Source organism: Grammomys surdaster, unplaced genomic scaffold (assembly GCF_004785775.1).
Source record: "Grammomys surdaster isolate TR1022 unplaced genomic scaffold, NIH_TR_1.0 100, whole genome shotgun sequence".
NCBI lineage: Eukaryota > Metazoa > Chordata > Mammalia > Rodentia > Muridae > Grammomys > Grammomys surdaster.
The window spans coordinates 14,648,124-14,661,784 of record NW_021604579.1 but is presented as its reverse complement, the minus strand read 5'-3'; the positions used below and the strand labels follow the sequence as shown (position 1 = coordinate 14,661,784).

Here is a 13,661-nt window from a genome sequence, read left to right as displayed (position 1 = left end):
GAGACAAGCTTTTCCAGAATATTGTTTTACCCATGTTGTTTATAGCATGAACTTTAATATAAATTTAAGAGGGTCTCTGCCTTCTAAGGTAGTAAAGATATTCATAGTGTACATTTTAGGAGATGCAGATAAGCAAAAGTGAGATAGTAAAATCCTCCTATCCTCCTACTGTTTAGGAATAGACATTCATATAATTTATGAATTTCATTTTTATCTTTTCCCTATGTGTTTAAGTATTTTTAAATAGATGTATGCTCACAATGAACAATCTGCCACTCAATTTTTCCTACCTAATGTGTTAAAGATATATTTGATGGCAATAAATATTCTTTCTCATTGTTGTTTTAATGGCTTCATAATAGGAACAGAAAAGTTCATTTTTCCAGGTCACTATTGTGGGGCTACGTCTAATAGCTACTGCTTTGGTGATGTGAGATGCAGAGAGCAGTCCATAGTTATTTGCTTAGGATGATTTTTGTCTCAAGGCAAGTCAAAGGTTTAAACAAATGTTATGTTTTTTTGTAGTAAACTACAAATTTCCTTTCAAACCCATGTCTTAAGTTTATGGCATGGAATTTACTTTGACTTAAGGTTATAAATTTTTGCACAGTATTTGAAGTGATTTACAGGAAGGAATTTACCTAGCTACTCATGTGTCAGGGGGAAAAAAAGATAAGTAAATATACAATGTGCCAAGAATCCAAATCCCCAGAGCAGATATTTCAACTCTAGAGTAAGCTAAGTTTCAAATATCGGTCATTTGCTTTGTCCACATTTTCCTCCGCAAAGCAAAAATTTCCAGATCTACTAAAGATGAGGAGACAGAGAATCAAAGAACTGGCATTGCCACTAACACCTGCCTACCTGATCTGAGCCCTGGCCATTAACGTGTGCCTACATGATCTGAGTCCTGACCACTAGCACATGTGTACATGGTCTAAGTCCTGAATAATCTCCACTCTCTCTCTCTCTAACTCATGGTGTAGTTTCTTTTTCCAAAAGAGGAATCTAGTGAACCTAGAAATATGTTGGGGGACTTATTCTGGTTCACAAAGCCATATGGCCTTTACTGCCTCGGCCTCGTGTTGCCTTCTTATGAATCAAAAGTTTCAGCATGAGTTCTATTTCTAGCTCTCCCCAGTCCTGTCAACTTACATGAGGATTTCCATGCACATTACGAGCTAGGCTTTGAGAATCCAGCACAAGTTCTCATCATAGCCTTTGGTCTCTCTCAGTTCCTCCTTATTTTAATTAGACCAGTCTAATGCTGTATAGAGTATAACCAAACAGAAGAGTTTAATGCTAATAAGATTAATCATATGTATACTGTAAAATACCATAAACCCAGCAGTGATTGTTTACATAGCTAGGGATATATCTTAATATTTCTATATTCAGCATTGAATAATGTGGTTTATAAAGGCCATATGGCAGAAAATATTTTAAGAAACTTGCTGTAATTACTTAAAAATATGTAGCAAACAAATCAGACAACTGTACTCCATAGTGCAACACAGAACAATTGAGTCAGATATGTTTGAGTGCTTTGTAGAGGCTCAATAGAAAAAGATGTCACAAGTTCTTTAATCTTATCTTCATTTTTAAATAATTTGTCACTTGGGAAAAATCTCTTCTCCTTGCCGTTCTAATTTCTCACCTTTAATATGTAATAATATTTCCTTCAAATCTGACAGTTGAGTTCAATACTGAATATGGCAGTCCAAATGACAAAGTTATGTCAAAATATTATCATAGAAGAAACAGGAAAGGTATGCAATGTCAAGGTGATACTCAGGAGTATCAAGAACTGGGAGATGGCTTAATTGGAAAGATATTTGCCATTCAATCATGAAAGCCTAAGTTCAGATCACCAGCAGCATGTTAGAAAGCCAAGTGTGGCAATCCATGCCTCGTCCAGCACTGAGGCGATAGAGACAGGAGAATTGTTGAGGCTTGTGGGCCAGTCAATCCAGCCAATCATTTATCCCCAGGTTAGGTGAGATGGGGAAGCCATTGAAGAAGACATCTGATGTTGACCTTGGCTCTCCACATGCTTGTCTACACATGCACCCACCCATACCAATAAAAAAAAAATCAAACCTTTTTTTTTAAGGAAGAAGAATAATTTAAAACATTTCCCAAGTATATCTAGTAGATGACTTATAAACACACCGTGTCCTTTGACTCCTGAGGTCATTCACCTCAGCAGTCTCTTCCATCTCCACTGTACAACACTTGCTTCCTTCTCACACGGGATAGGCATTCTCTGGACCTCGATTTTGCATATATGACTTAAGGATGCTATGTCATTGCCCTACCTGTTTTTGTCATGCAAATGAATGGCATAATGATTTCTAGATGTATCTCTGAGCCAATAAAATCAGCTTCCCTTTGCTCAAAAGTGGAGAGAATCTAGAAGACTTAATTCTAAATCCTGAGAGGCCAGGAGCCTCTATAACTGCTATAGCTGGTAAGCAATACAATCAGAGAGACGGGGATTCTCCAGTCCTTGGGGTGTTTCATTGTCATATTTCCCTCTAAGGCTTATCATTCTTTCCATTTCTGGGGCTAAAACTCTCCAGGACCTTTCTTTCATTATTATCCACCAGAAGCCAGAATACTGTCTCCAGCTGAATTCAGAGACAAGTCAAAGACTGTACAAAAGAGATTCAAAGACACCTTGAGCAAAACCATTGCCCTGAAATATTGTAGATTTTCTCTCTGGGGAGAATTCTAGAAAAAGTATTGCTCAGTTTGGGGTCAAGATGACTGGCAGGTGATGGCAGTAATCCTGCAAGGTTATAGATCAGTATTTGTCAGCCCTGTTTTCAAATGACAGAAACCGAGGCAAGTCAGCATTGCATAGAAAGGGGAACATTGAGTGACAACAGAGCCTTTGTCCTTTGAGAGACATCGGCCTTGTACCACAGTGTCACCAACCTGTCACCACCACCGGCACCAGCCTCCCAACTTCATAGAGCTATCTGAGTAAATGGTGTGACACAATGTATTTTCTGTCACTGAATTTTGCCCATAGGATCCAAGAGTGAATGTTTTTATCTTGAGGATTGGTTGTTCTCATGTTTTATTTTGCAGAAGTCCATCAGAATTCTCCACCACCATCATGTGAAGTGAATGGCTTCTCTACATATTTGCTTTAAAGGGATTTGCAACACTCCAGGACCACTTTCAAGAAACTGACTAGGAGCTGATTTACATGGGGGATGATGTGACAGAGGGGGAAGCCACATAGTGTCATAGCTACAACAGAGACCATGCCAGGCTCTACAGCTGAGCTGGCACTGCAGAGTTGAGACAAGTTGTCAGTCACTAGGTACCAGTGGAAGAGAAGGGCCCTGAGGCAGGGGCAACAAGGAAAATAGGTGTTAAACTATGCTGTCAAATGTCTGTCCTATCAGTCAGTTTCCAGTAAATGATAGTTTATGTATAAAGGGAGAATTAGTCACTCAGCTGTCCTATGGCACTGGGAAATCATCCCCAAACTGCCATTACCATCTTCCACTCCATTCCATTTGCCAGCTTCATCTATGAATGCTACACAAACAGGGAACATACTACACAAACACAGTACCTAGCACCCAGCACCTAGAACCAAGCACCCAACACCCGTGAGACCTCTCCAGCATCAGTGAGCTATGCCTGGAGTCCTAGTGACAGCCTGAACTATCAAACACTGTTGAGAAAGGAGCCTTTGATTAGGAAGTTAGAAAGCCAAGTTTTGCTTTCTTTCATATAAATCTGACATTTTTATATTCACTCTGCCTTTGCCTCTTATTGTTAATCTATAAGTGGCTTTTGCATTGTCTTGGTATATAACATGCCTTTCACAAAGGCAAACTCTCCCTCTTTTCCACTCATAAAGTGGGTTTGGGTTATGTGTTACCTAGGGTCTCTCTGAAATCCCACATCCACTCTCGAATAGGCTAATGGATTATGATTCTGTTTCATTCACATTATGCATTCTTTATTGACAGGGTTTGTAATAAGCATATTTGGTTTTCACTTAATTCTCATGATCATGAACTCTCATAGCTGAAAAAAACTTCTGATTCAATACAACCATCTTTTTACTCATAAGTAAGCAAGCATTTTAGAATGGTGAGGGAGAAAATTGACTTGTTCAAGGTCACACCACCAGTCATGACAAGGCAGGGAGCACCAGCCATGCTTCTGACTTATCTGAGGCTCACCAGCCCCACCCCACTCCAGCTCTAGCTGCAGCTAGTATGTTCTGGTCTATAAAACAGCATGGTCCACTTTGCCTGTGTTAACATTATTCTAGCATGTAATATCCGCATGTGAGGCAATGACCTGAGAAATACTTTTATTTCCAAGGCTTCGCTTAGTCTGCAGGGTTTATTAATTTTATTTATGTATTTGATCTCTCAAATGAAATAATAAACTAATTAGTGAGACAATTTACTGGTGTGTTCCACTGAGAGTGTTTTATAGCCTCTGTGTAAGCTTGCTGAGCTATAGTGTCAGCAGATCCACTTTCTGCCCTGGTGCCCTTAATTGCAGCCATGAGACACACATGGCAGGCGGCCCTGTTTGGGACTTGTGTTTTCAGAGGCATCTGGAGAGGTCAGTTCATGGAGCAGAGGGAGTTTGGCTCCAGAGCCTTTCCGAATTCCTTCAGCAAGCTTCATGTAGTTGCAAGGATCTGATTGGGGCTCCCAGAGCTGGGCATGAAGAACAAGGATTTCTGGAGAATGGAGGAAGCCTGAGGAGAGAAGTATTACAAGTATTAGTCAAATGGGTTCATAGTCCAAGATAGAAACCTATGTAAACACCATTGACATTGAGACACTACAAGTCATAGGAGCAACAGAAGAAGAAATGCTAACAGAGAAGACATTGGAATAATAGGGCAGTAGACCAAAGTTGTTATGGCCATTTGCTTTGTTAAACTGGCTTTGAAATGAATTCTCTTCTAAGGTAGCCTCACCTGAAACCTCATGATGCAGACAGATCTTAGCTCTATTCCTCACTGTGAGACTCTGTCCTCATTTGTAAACACCAAAAGACAGAAGTGTCTAAACCTAAGAATCCAGCCTGGGGGTTCTGAAAGAGCATCCAGTGCTCTTAACCATTGAGCTAGCTCTCTGAGTCCTGGCAGCCATGTAACTTCTCAGAAGCATCTGTAATTTCGGTTCCATTGTATCTGACTCCCTCTCTGCTTTTATAGCCACTAAGCATGCATGAGGCACACAGACATGCACTCAGAGGTACAATAAAAAAATTAAAAATAAGTATCTAAAACTATGTGTAGAATGTAAAAATGGTTCAATAAATATCTATTGAATAAAAGAATGAATAGGTGGGTGGATGAAGGGATGGGTGGCTTGATGAAGGGATGGATGGATGGATGGATGGATGGATGGGCAGATGAGTATGTACATGAATAAAAAGTTGGATCAATGTTTTAAATCTAAATGAGAATCTGAGACCTATGAACTACAGTGTAGTCAGCAGCTCTCTCTTATGTGATAAGCAGAGATAACCTTTTCCATTCATTTATATTCACCACAGAATTATTTAAACAGAGAAAACAATATCCAACATACAAGCCTTTGAATTCTCTTGACTTAAGCATGTTTCTTGTTGGTGCACACAGTACACATAACTACACTTATCTACAATGGAAGTAACAGTCCTACAGTGTCTTTGTGTCTCAACAATGCTTCTGCATGCTCACTGACTCCCTGGAGATTATTCCTGCCTGTCCAGAACAGAAACCTTTCCAGGCTTCCAGATGCTCCCAACTAGCAAACTGCAGTGTCCTTCTGGTCTAAGCCTCCATCATGAATAAAGACACAATGAAAGGCAAGGTAAAGTGTGTGGTGACCAGAAGAGTGCTTTGGCAGTTTGGACCACGAGAACTACACTACACGTGATTGTTTGGTAGTTTATGACAATTTATCATTGTCTGTAATGGAAAGTCTGTTTAGATTATTATTAAATCTCTATAATTAATCTTGATATTAAATACTGATAAAATCAGTATTTGACATAGACTGCCAACACGTGTCGGAATGAACAATGATGACCAGGTGGACAGAAGGATGTAGTGGACAGATATGCCCTATTGGCTGTGAACACTCAGGCTAAAATCATAGTCATTGAAGTGTCATGGACATTTATATAGGAATGGAAAATATAGCCATTGCAATGAAATATTGAGAACAAAAACAGAATTTAAAGATTTGAGGTCTTTGTGTAAGATAGATAAATCACTACAAATCAATGTTGAAATGAAGAATCCAGAACTAAATGTTACCTGGATGATACGTATCTATAAAGAAATGTGGTAGACTCTTTGTATCATATAAACATTAATTCCAAGTAGGCTAAATGTGAAATTCATTTCTATAAACTATTTAAAAGGAACTGGAAGTTTATACACTAGAGGTCTTAGACCAATGACTTATTGCAATGAACATTTCAAAGTAAAGCTGTTTCAACAAAAGGGTATACTGCATGATACACCATGATACACAGCAGGTTCCAGGGCAAGATATCTTTCCCTGTTTTTAATTTTTATTTTTGTTTCCTTTTGCTGGAGAAGGTTACCAGGGCAGGGAACAGATAGGAAGGGATGGGGTGATGTGTGGGGATGGGGTACATGGTGTGAAAGTTCACAAAGGATCAATTAAAATAAAAGCAACGACAAACAAGAGTTAAAGATTTTTCCACATAACACAAAGTTATTACCTGAAAGACAAATGCTTATATATCTTTTATGTACAAAAGTATTTTGAAAAGTGATACTGGGCTGGAGAGATGGCTCAATGGTTAGGGGTACTTGTTGCTCTTGTAGAAGACTCATGTTGATTCCCAGCACCTACATGGCAGCTCACAACCATCTGTAACTCTAGTTCCAGGGGATCCTGAACTCCTTCTGGCATCTGTGGACACCAGACACTCATGTAGTGCACTAACATATACGCAGGAAAAGCACTCATACACAGAAAGTAATATATATTATACTATATTACAATATATATTATAGATATAATTCCAGTAATATATATTACATATAATATATAATACCATATGAATATATGTGTATATCAATATGTGTATATATCATTCACAGAAAGGAATCAATATATAGTATATTATATAATATGTAATTAATATGTAATATACATGATATATGATATAAAATTGATATGATATACAATATAATATAAAATATAGTTATAATATACATTACATATAATTTTTAAATTGTATGTTGCTATAAACAAAGTAAAATAAAAAGTCAAAGTTTTGACAAAAAATTGTAAATTGGATAAATTAATCAACTATCTGATGTCTGTTAGCCAAAGCCTATGGATGGAACTAGGCATAACTATAACAAACTTCTGTGTCCCTCCATATCCCTTGTCATTTACCATTCAGAGTGCAGCTTCCTGTGCTTCAAAAGAGACCTGTGATCACACTGATTTTAAGACTTTCTAGTTTTCACTAAACATCCTGTCCCATGTAAAGCTAAGCTCCCGCCCACTCCCAGCACTGTTTATTTATTCCCTACTCTGGCTTTTACCAGTATCTAGCTGACTGACAGACTAGACATTGGCCTTCTTACTTGCTTCATTTTGTCTCCCTCCTATACAAAGTACATTGAAAACTGGGCAAAAAGAAAAGCAGATGGCCAAAGGAAAAACATCCATGGCCAATAAGACAGAAGAACTCTGTCTCACCAGTAGTTAGAGAATTGTTAATAAAATAACACGAAGTATTTTTCATTCATAAGATTGGAAACCCTGGGATAGAGAGATCACGTGGTAGTTAGGAGTACCTGCTGTTCTTGCTGCAGACCCCGGTTTGAGTCCTAACACCCAAACAGAGATTCACAACCATCAGTAACTCCAGTTACTAATGAATCTAATACCTCTCAGGCTCCCAACCAGCACCCATGTCTACATACCTATATACAAGCCACCCAGCTACACATAATTAAAAATAACAAAATTAAATTTTTAAATAAAAAAAAAGATTGAACAACCTGAAAAGTCTGGCAACATGAAAATGTGAAAGAATGCTGGATTCATATAAATACAGCCATCATCTTAAGAGCAACCTGTAATGTTTAAGGTGGATTTTCTCTCTGCCAGGGCTAACTGGATTGGATTTGTTCTCATACCTATGTACCTTAGAAGTACCTGTAATGTCTCGTATCCATTTGTGTTGCTACAATAATACTGGACAACATAAACCCACTCCTGATGGATGCCTGCAGTTTGAATACCATTTACACAAAGTTTCCAAAGATTTAGCACTGGCTATATTGTTTATGGGTGCGAGTGTATAGTAGAGGCTACAACACAGGCTAGTGATTTAGGAGAGCAGTTATCTTTGGGGTGCTGGAAAAGTATTCATGGCTGAGTTTACTTTCATCTATAGTGCTCAGTCTTAAAAGAAAAAGACCTGGGACACAGACGGGATGTCAGAGTGCTGAACTCTAGCTAGCCTGGTAGCACTACATGATTTCTGGTATAATTGCATCTGTATTCAACTTCATACCTGAAATACTTCATAAAAAAATAGAGTGGAGAGCACTTAAGTGTAACTTTCAGGGAAAAGATTTCAAGCCACAGTCTGTCAAGGAATACAGCATGGCATGCTAAGATTGTAGCACGAAGCTTGCTGGGGTGGATTTGTTCAACAGTCTTCAGAACTAGATATTCTAGGTTTGAATCTTGACGTGCATACTATTGGGATGTTTCAGTTTGACCATCAGTCTTCTCATCCTTAAAGCGTACAATAAATCCTAGACAGAGACAAAAATAGAAAAAAAATCAATTTTACAGACAGCTGAATCTTCAAAAAATCAGCAACACGCATAAACCTTCAGCTAAATTTCACTTAAACAAGATTTTGCTAAAATCAGAAGTGAAATAAAATACAATTCTGCCAATTTCACAGAAGTTCCCCCAAAATAAAAACTATAAACTCTAAAAACGAGAGCTAAATATTAAGAGTGTGAGATGAGCTAAGACTGGTGGTGCTCAGCATGTGTCATGGCACTTCCAGAAGCTAAAACTGGGCCTGTGTTCAGCAGTACCAGGTATTGATTTTAAAAGGAAATAACTCTGAAGTCTGTTTTTTGAACTTCATGTTTTCTGTCATGTTATCTGGGTTTTTTGTTTTTTTTGTTTTTGTTTTTGTTTTTTTGTTTTGTTTTTGTTTTGTTTTGTTTTTTTGTTTTTTGTTTTTTCGAGACAGGGTTTCTCTGTGTAGCCCTGGCTGTCCTGGAACTCACTCTGTAGACCAGGCTGGCCTTGAACTCTCGAACTCAGAGATCCTCCTGCCTCTGCCTCCCAAGTGCTGGGATTAAAGGCATGCACCACCACTGCCCAGCATCTGTTTTTATAATAAACATATAAAATATGAATTCATTTTCTTTACAAGGAAACTAAGCATTATAAAGGCCCAATCCACTGCTAACAGTGGGAGCAGGGTCCGTCTCTGACTATCATCTTCTTTGGGAACCTTTTCTTCCTACTGGGTTGCCTAGTCAAGCCTTAATAGAAGAGGAGGTGGTTAATCTTACTGTAACTTGTTATGCCATGGCCAGTTGCTATCCATGGGAGGCCTCCTCTTTTCTGAAGAGAAATAGAGGAAAAATGTATGGGAAAGGAGGTGGGGGGATGGACTGGGAGGAAAGAGGGAGGGGACACTGTGGTCAAGATGCAATACAAACAAGCAAACAAACAAACAAATAAATAATAAAGGCCCAAGTCATTTGCCCAAGCTTACCCAAAATACTGGGCCATCCTCCAGAGAAATATAAACACAAACTAAAACCCTGTGTATATTTTAGTAGTTTTATGAATAGATTCAATTGAATTTCTATAAAACACCATTATAATCTATCCCTTTGGGCAGGGAGTCAACCAACCATAGCTGATGAAAACTATTAAAAAAAAGACCTACCTTATTTATGTATTTGTAACCCCAAGTATGTAAGGGAACAGAATTGTTGTAAAAGAGTATCACTAAGTACATAATTTTGCCTTAAAGAGATTCTCAGTCTTGGAATATGCTGAAAGATCACTAGGCTGTGTACTCTAGTACACTGGGGCTTTGTTATTTTTAACTACGGACTCCTCTTCCTTCAGTCTCACTGTTATCTATGAAAGCCTGCTGTGTTCTGCTTGGTGTCCTCTTCCATGAATCCTGTGGAAGTTTTCTTGATTATCACGATTATTTCGACTGAATGGTTTTCCATTGATGAATTGTATATTCAATTGCTCACTCAGTCTTTTCTTTATGCAGCAAAGGTTGATTGAGTGACAGCTCAGTTGATGGTTTAGGTTCATGGGAATCAAAGGTCAATGGTGAATGACAACTTCATCAGGGAAGCCCATGACTACAGAGAAGCAGGGAGGAAAATGGATAACTCAGGGCCAGGTGACATCTTCAGAATGCTGATCTCCAGGGAATCATGGCGGAGGGAACTTCCAGTAGAATAAGGAGGTATGGATAGAGAGGCATGAAAATTGTGATGCTAGAGATGAAAACTGTTTATTTCTGTCTAGATAAAAATACAAGATCTTTGTAGAAATGTTGGAAAATATAAAGAAATTAGAGAAAATTCTAAAATTATGCTACAAAGATACCCACTTAACTTCACCACAAGTGAACTCAAACTTCAACAATTTTTATTATACCATACCAAGCATTTTTCCTGTATTCTTTAATGTTTTGATCTTACTTTTAAAGATGCATAATACCATCCCTTGAAGAAATACCATTATTCACTGACTATTTCTTACAAATAACCACGCTACACATTTCTGTCTATAAACATGTGCTTGTATTTAAAGCTGTTTTCCTTAAGAACAAATCCAATAGGGAATAACTCAGGTGAATCTACAGGTTAAAGGGTGTGATCATGAGTTGCTGAAAGATACATACACATCTTGATTACCTCTTAGCATACACGCTATATCTGCCTATGCCCAACACTTAACAATGATTGTTTGTGGCCTGGGTTTGGTGACAGTGGTCGTAACATTTTTACTTTTATTATTGTTTGAATTCTCTGGGCCTGTGAGTGAAAGGAGGCCGGTAGGTATTAAGGTGGGGGGAGGAAGAGATCATTAAATAATTCATGCTTAGCAATTTATCATCCTGTTTGTTTGTTTTTCAGCATTCGGTAAGACATGGTGGTGAACGGATGCTCTAAATCTTCATGATTGGAGAACTCTTGCACAAGGCGAAGGTAAATATTTGATTCTGGGTGGGTCCTTCTGGTGGAAAAAAAATCTTTCTCTTTGGGAAGGTTGCTCATACATGTGTCTGGGGTTTCTTATGAAGTGGCAATGCTGTGTGTGTGTGTGTGTGTGTGTGTGTGTGTGTGTGTGTGTTTTGTGTGGTGTTGTGCTTAAAACAGATTAGAGAGCTGATGGAATCTTTGGAAGTTGTCATGTAAAGTGGCTTTACTCTTGTCCAATTTGCTTTTGCTGGAAAAAAAATATTAATTCATCTTTTTGTTTTCTTTAAGTACCTAAAGAAAAATACCATCGGGAATCTTAGGTTTCCCTGTCTGGATGTATTAGTTTTTGTGACAGATCCTCTCAGGCTGGCCTCACAAACAACAATGTATGGTGTCTTTTCTCACATGCCAGCCATTTTCAATACATTTACCAAGAGAAGAAAGCATTCTTGAGTGTAGACAATAAAATTAAACCATAGGTAAGATGAATGTTTTCTACCTAAGTAACAGACTTGGGGATTTATGTGCTGAGGGGACAAGTACTATTATTTTGAGTTCCTAAACTTTTAAATGATGGCAACACTGAATTATGTACCTCATGCAGGAGCCAGGAAGGTACAATCGAAAACGCCCATTCCTTTGACAAATTAGAAGCATCCATTCTAATATCTATTTCTTGTTTACTGGGGAGAGTGCTGAATGAATCACAGACTGGTGGATGGATGTTCCATCCAACACTTTTAATTAGCTGCTCTGCCCATTAGCATGAGCAGAGTGTTGCTTTTCTGCCATAGATTCCCACCCCCCCCCCCCCCCCCCCCCCTTAGATGGAACAGAAGTCTTATTCTCCACAAGGTAATGTTCATCTTTTCCCCAGCCAGACAAGCATAGAAAATTAAACAATGGTTCTTTAAAAAGCCTAGATGATGTATTTATCATTTCTAGTTTATGTGAGTTTGCAAGGCAAATATAAGTAGGAGCTATGTGCTATGGGACCTTGGGGAAGAAGGGACTGGAGAGGGAACTGGAAGGCCAAAGCATGTGAAACTTGTGGGGGAAAATCATTAAAAATATGAGGAGCTGCTCAAGACAGAAAAAAAATTAATTACTCCAAGGGACTCAAATGCCACTAGTCGTTTAAGTGACCCAGTGAGAAGCTGAGAACCTTTTTCTTCTAGTTTCTACAGCCAAGGAGGGGGCTGGGATTCCTCAGCTGTCAATTTTTGTGCATCCTTCATGACTTATTGACATGTTCAGCTGACTTGTGCCCCAGCCTCCTCTAATGAGAAGAGTTAAATGAGAACCGCTGCTGTACCCAGAGAACTCTCGCCCTGTAGGCTGTCCAGGGTACTCAGATGAGCCTACATCCCTGCAGCTGCCAGATGTAAGGAAAGCCTATAATTCACCACAGTGGGCAGAAGAGGTGACCACCCAAAACTGGCCTGAATTTGTTCTTTTATTGTTGCCTTTTCATCCTCAGAGCTAGTTTCTGAGGAAAGGTGAATTTGGAAAGACAAATTAAGGTTTTCTAATGAAGACAGAGGGGCAGTCGCTTCTTGAAACAGCCATCGCTTCTAGATTGCTTATCTAATAAATCTCTCAGAAGCTTTGAAGCTATGGACAGAAGTTGAAAAAAATATCTATGTAATGACCTCAGGGTTTAACATCAGTAAGCACAGATGGAATAGAGGCTTTGCAGCAGTGAGCCCTGCCTGCCTGCACTCGGAAAGCCAAAGGATAATTTTAAACGTTGCCATTAAGTGGATGTGGCCCCCATGTGTCATCCTATCCCTCCCACCCTCCATTGGGTCACTTATAAAGTGAGAAGAGTAATATCTATCTCCTGTGATTTCAGAGAAGATCAATATATCCTAAAATAGCAGTGAAGGACGGATATATTACACACATGTGGTGTCCTTATTATCCTATTGTAAAGCTTTTAAACATTGAGGCAACTCAATGGTCTGCGTTTCTTCCTGGGTCAAGGTTAAGGGATTTGGCAGTGCTCTATTCATTTAGTCACTCAGGGATGGTGGGCAGTCAAGCAAAAGTAGCAGAAACAGAGGTTGCTCTGAGGACTTCTTTGGGTCTGTATGAAGCATTGCTTTGAAAGAGGTTGGATCCCTGGGTATCCACATACAGGGCCAAGCCTGGATAGCACTACTTCTCCAGCTGCTGTCGAGCATAGGTCTTTGAAGTAGAGATGAATCATGGGTGTTAAGGAGCACCACTACGAAGTCAGGGACCCCCAAAGGTGGTAGAGGACATGTTTCAAAGGTTCCTTGCTCCTGGGAAAAGATGGCAGTTGAGTGAAGTCTGTAGGGCTCAGAGGAAAGGAGAACATTGGGGATTATTTGAAAGGAAGGAAATTCAGGCTTAGTCACCAGCATGGGGACGCATAAAGGAGAGA

At 39.0% G+C, this 13,661-nt stretch overlaps 1 protein-coding gene across 1 annotated transcript in view; it reads left to right on the top strand.

Moving 5' to 3' along the window:
- Positions 1-13,661, top strand: part of Dab1 (DAB adaptor protein 1) — a 1,070,329-nt gene that overhangs the window by 502,458 nt on the left and 554,210 nt on the right. Inside the window, exon 3 of the mRNA XM_028787239.1 lies at positions 11,186-11,257. The gene's annotated coding sequence lies outside the window, so the exon portion shown is untranslated. The remainder of the gene's footprint in view (positions 1-11,185; positions 11,258-13,661) is intronic.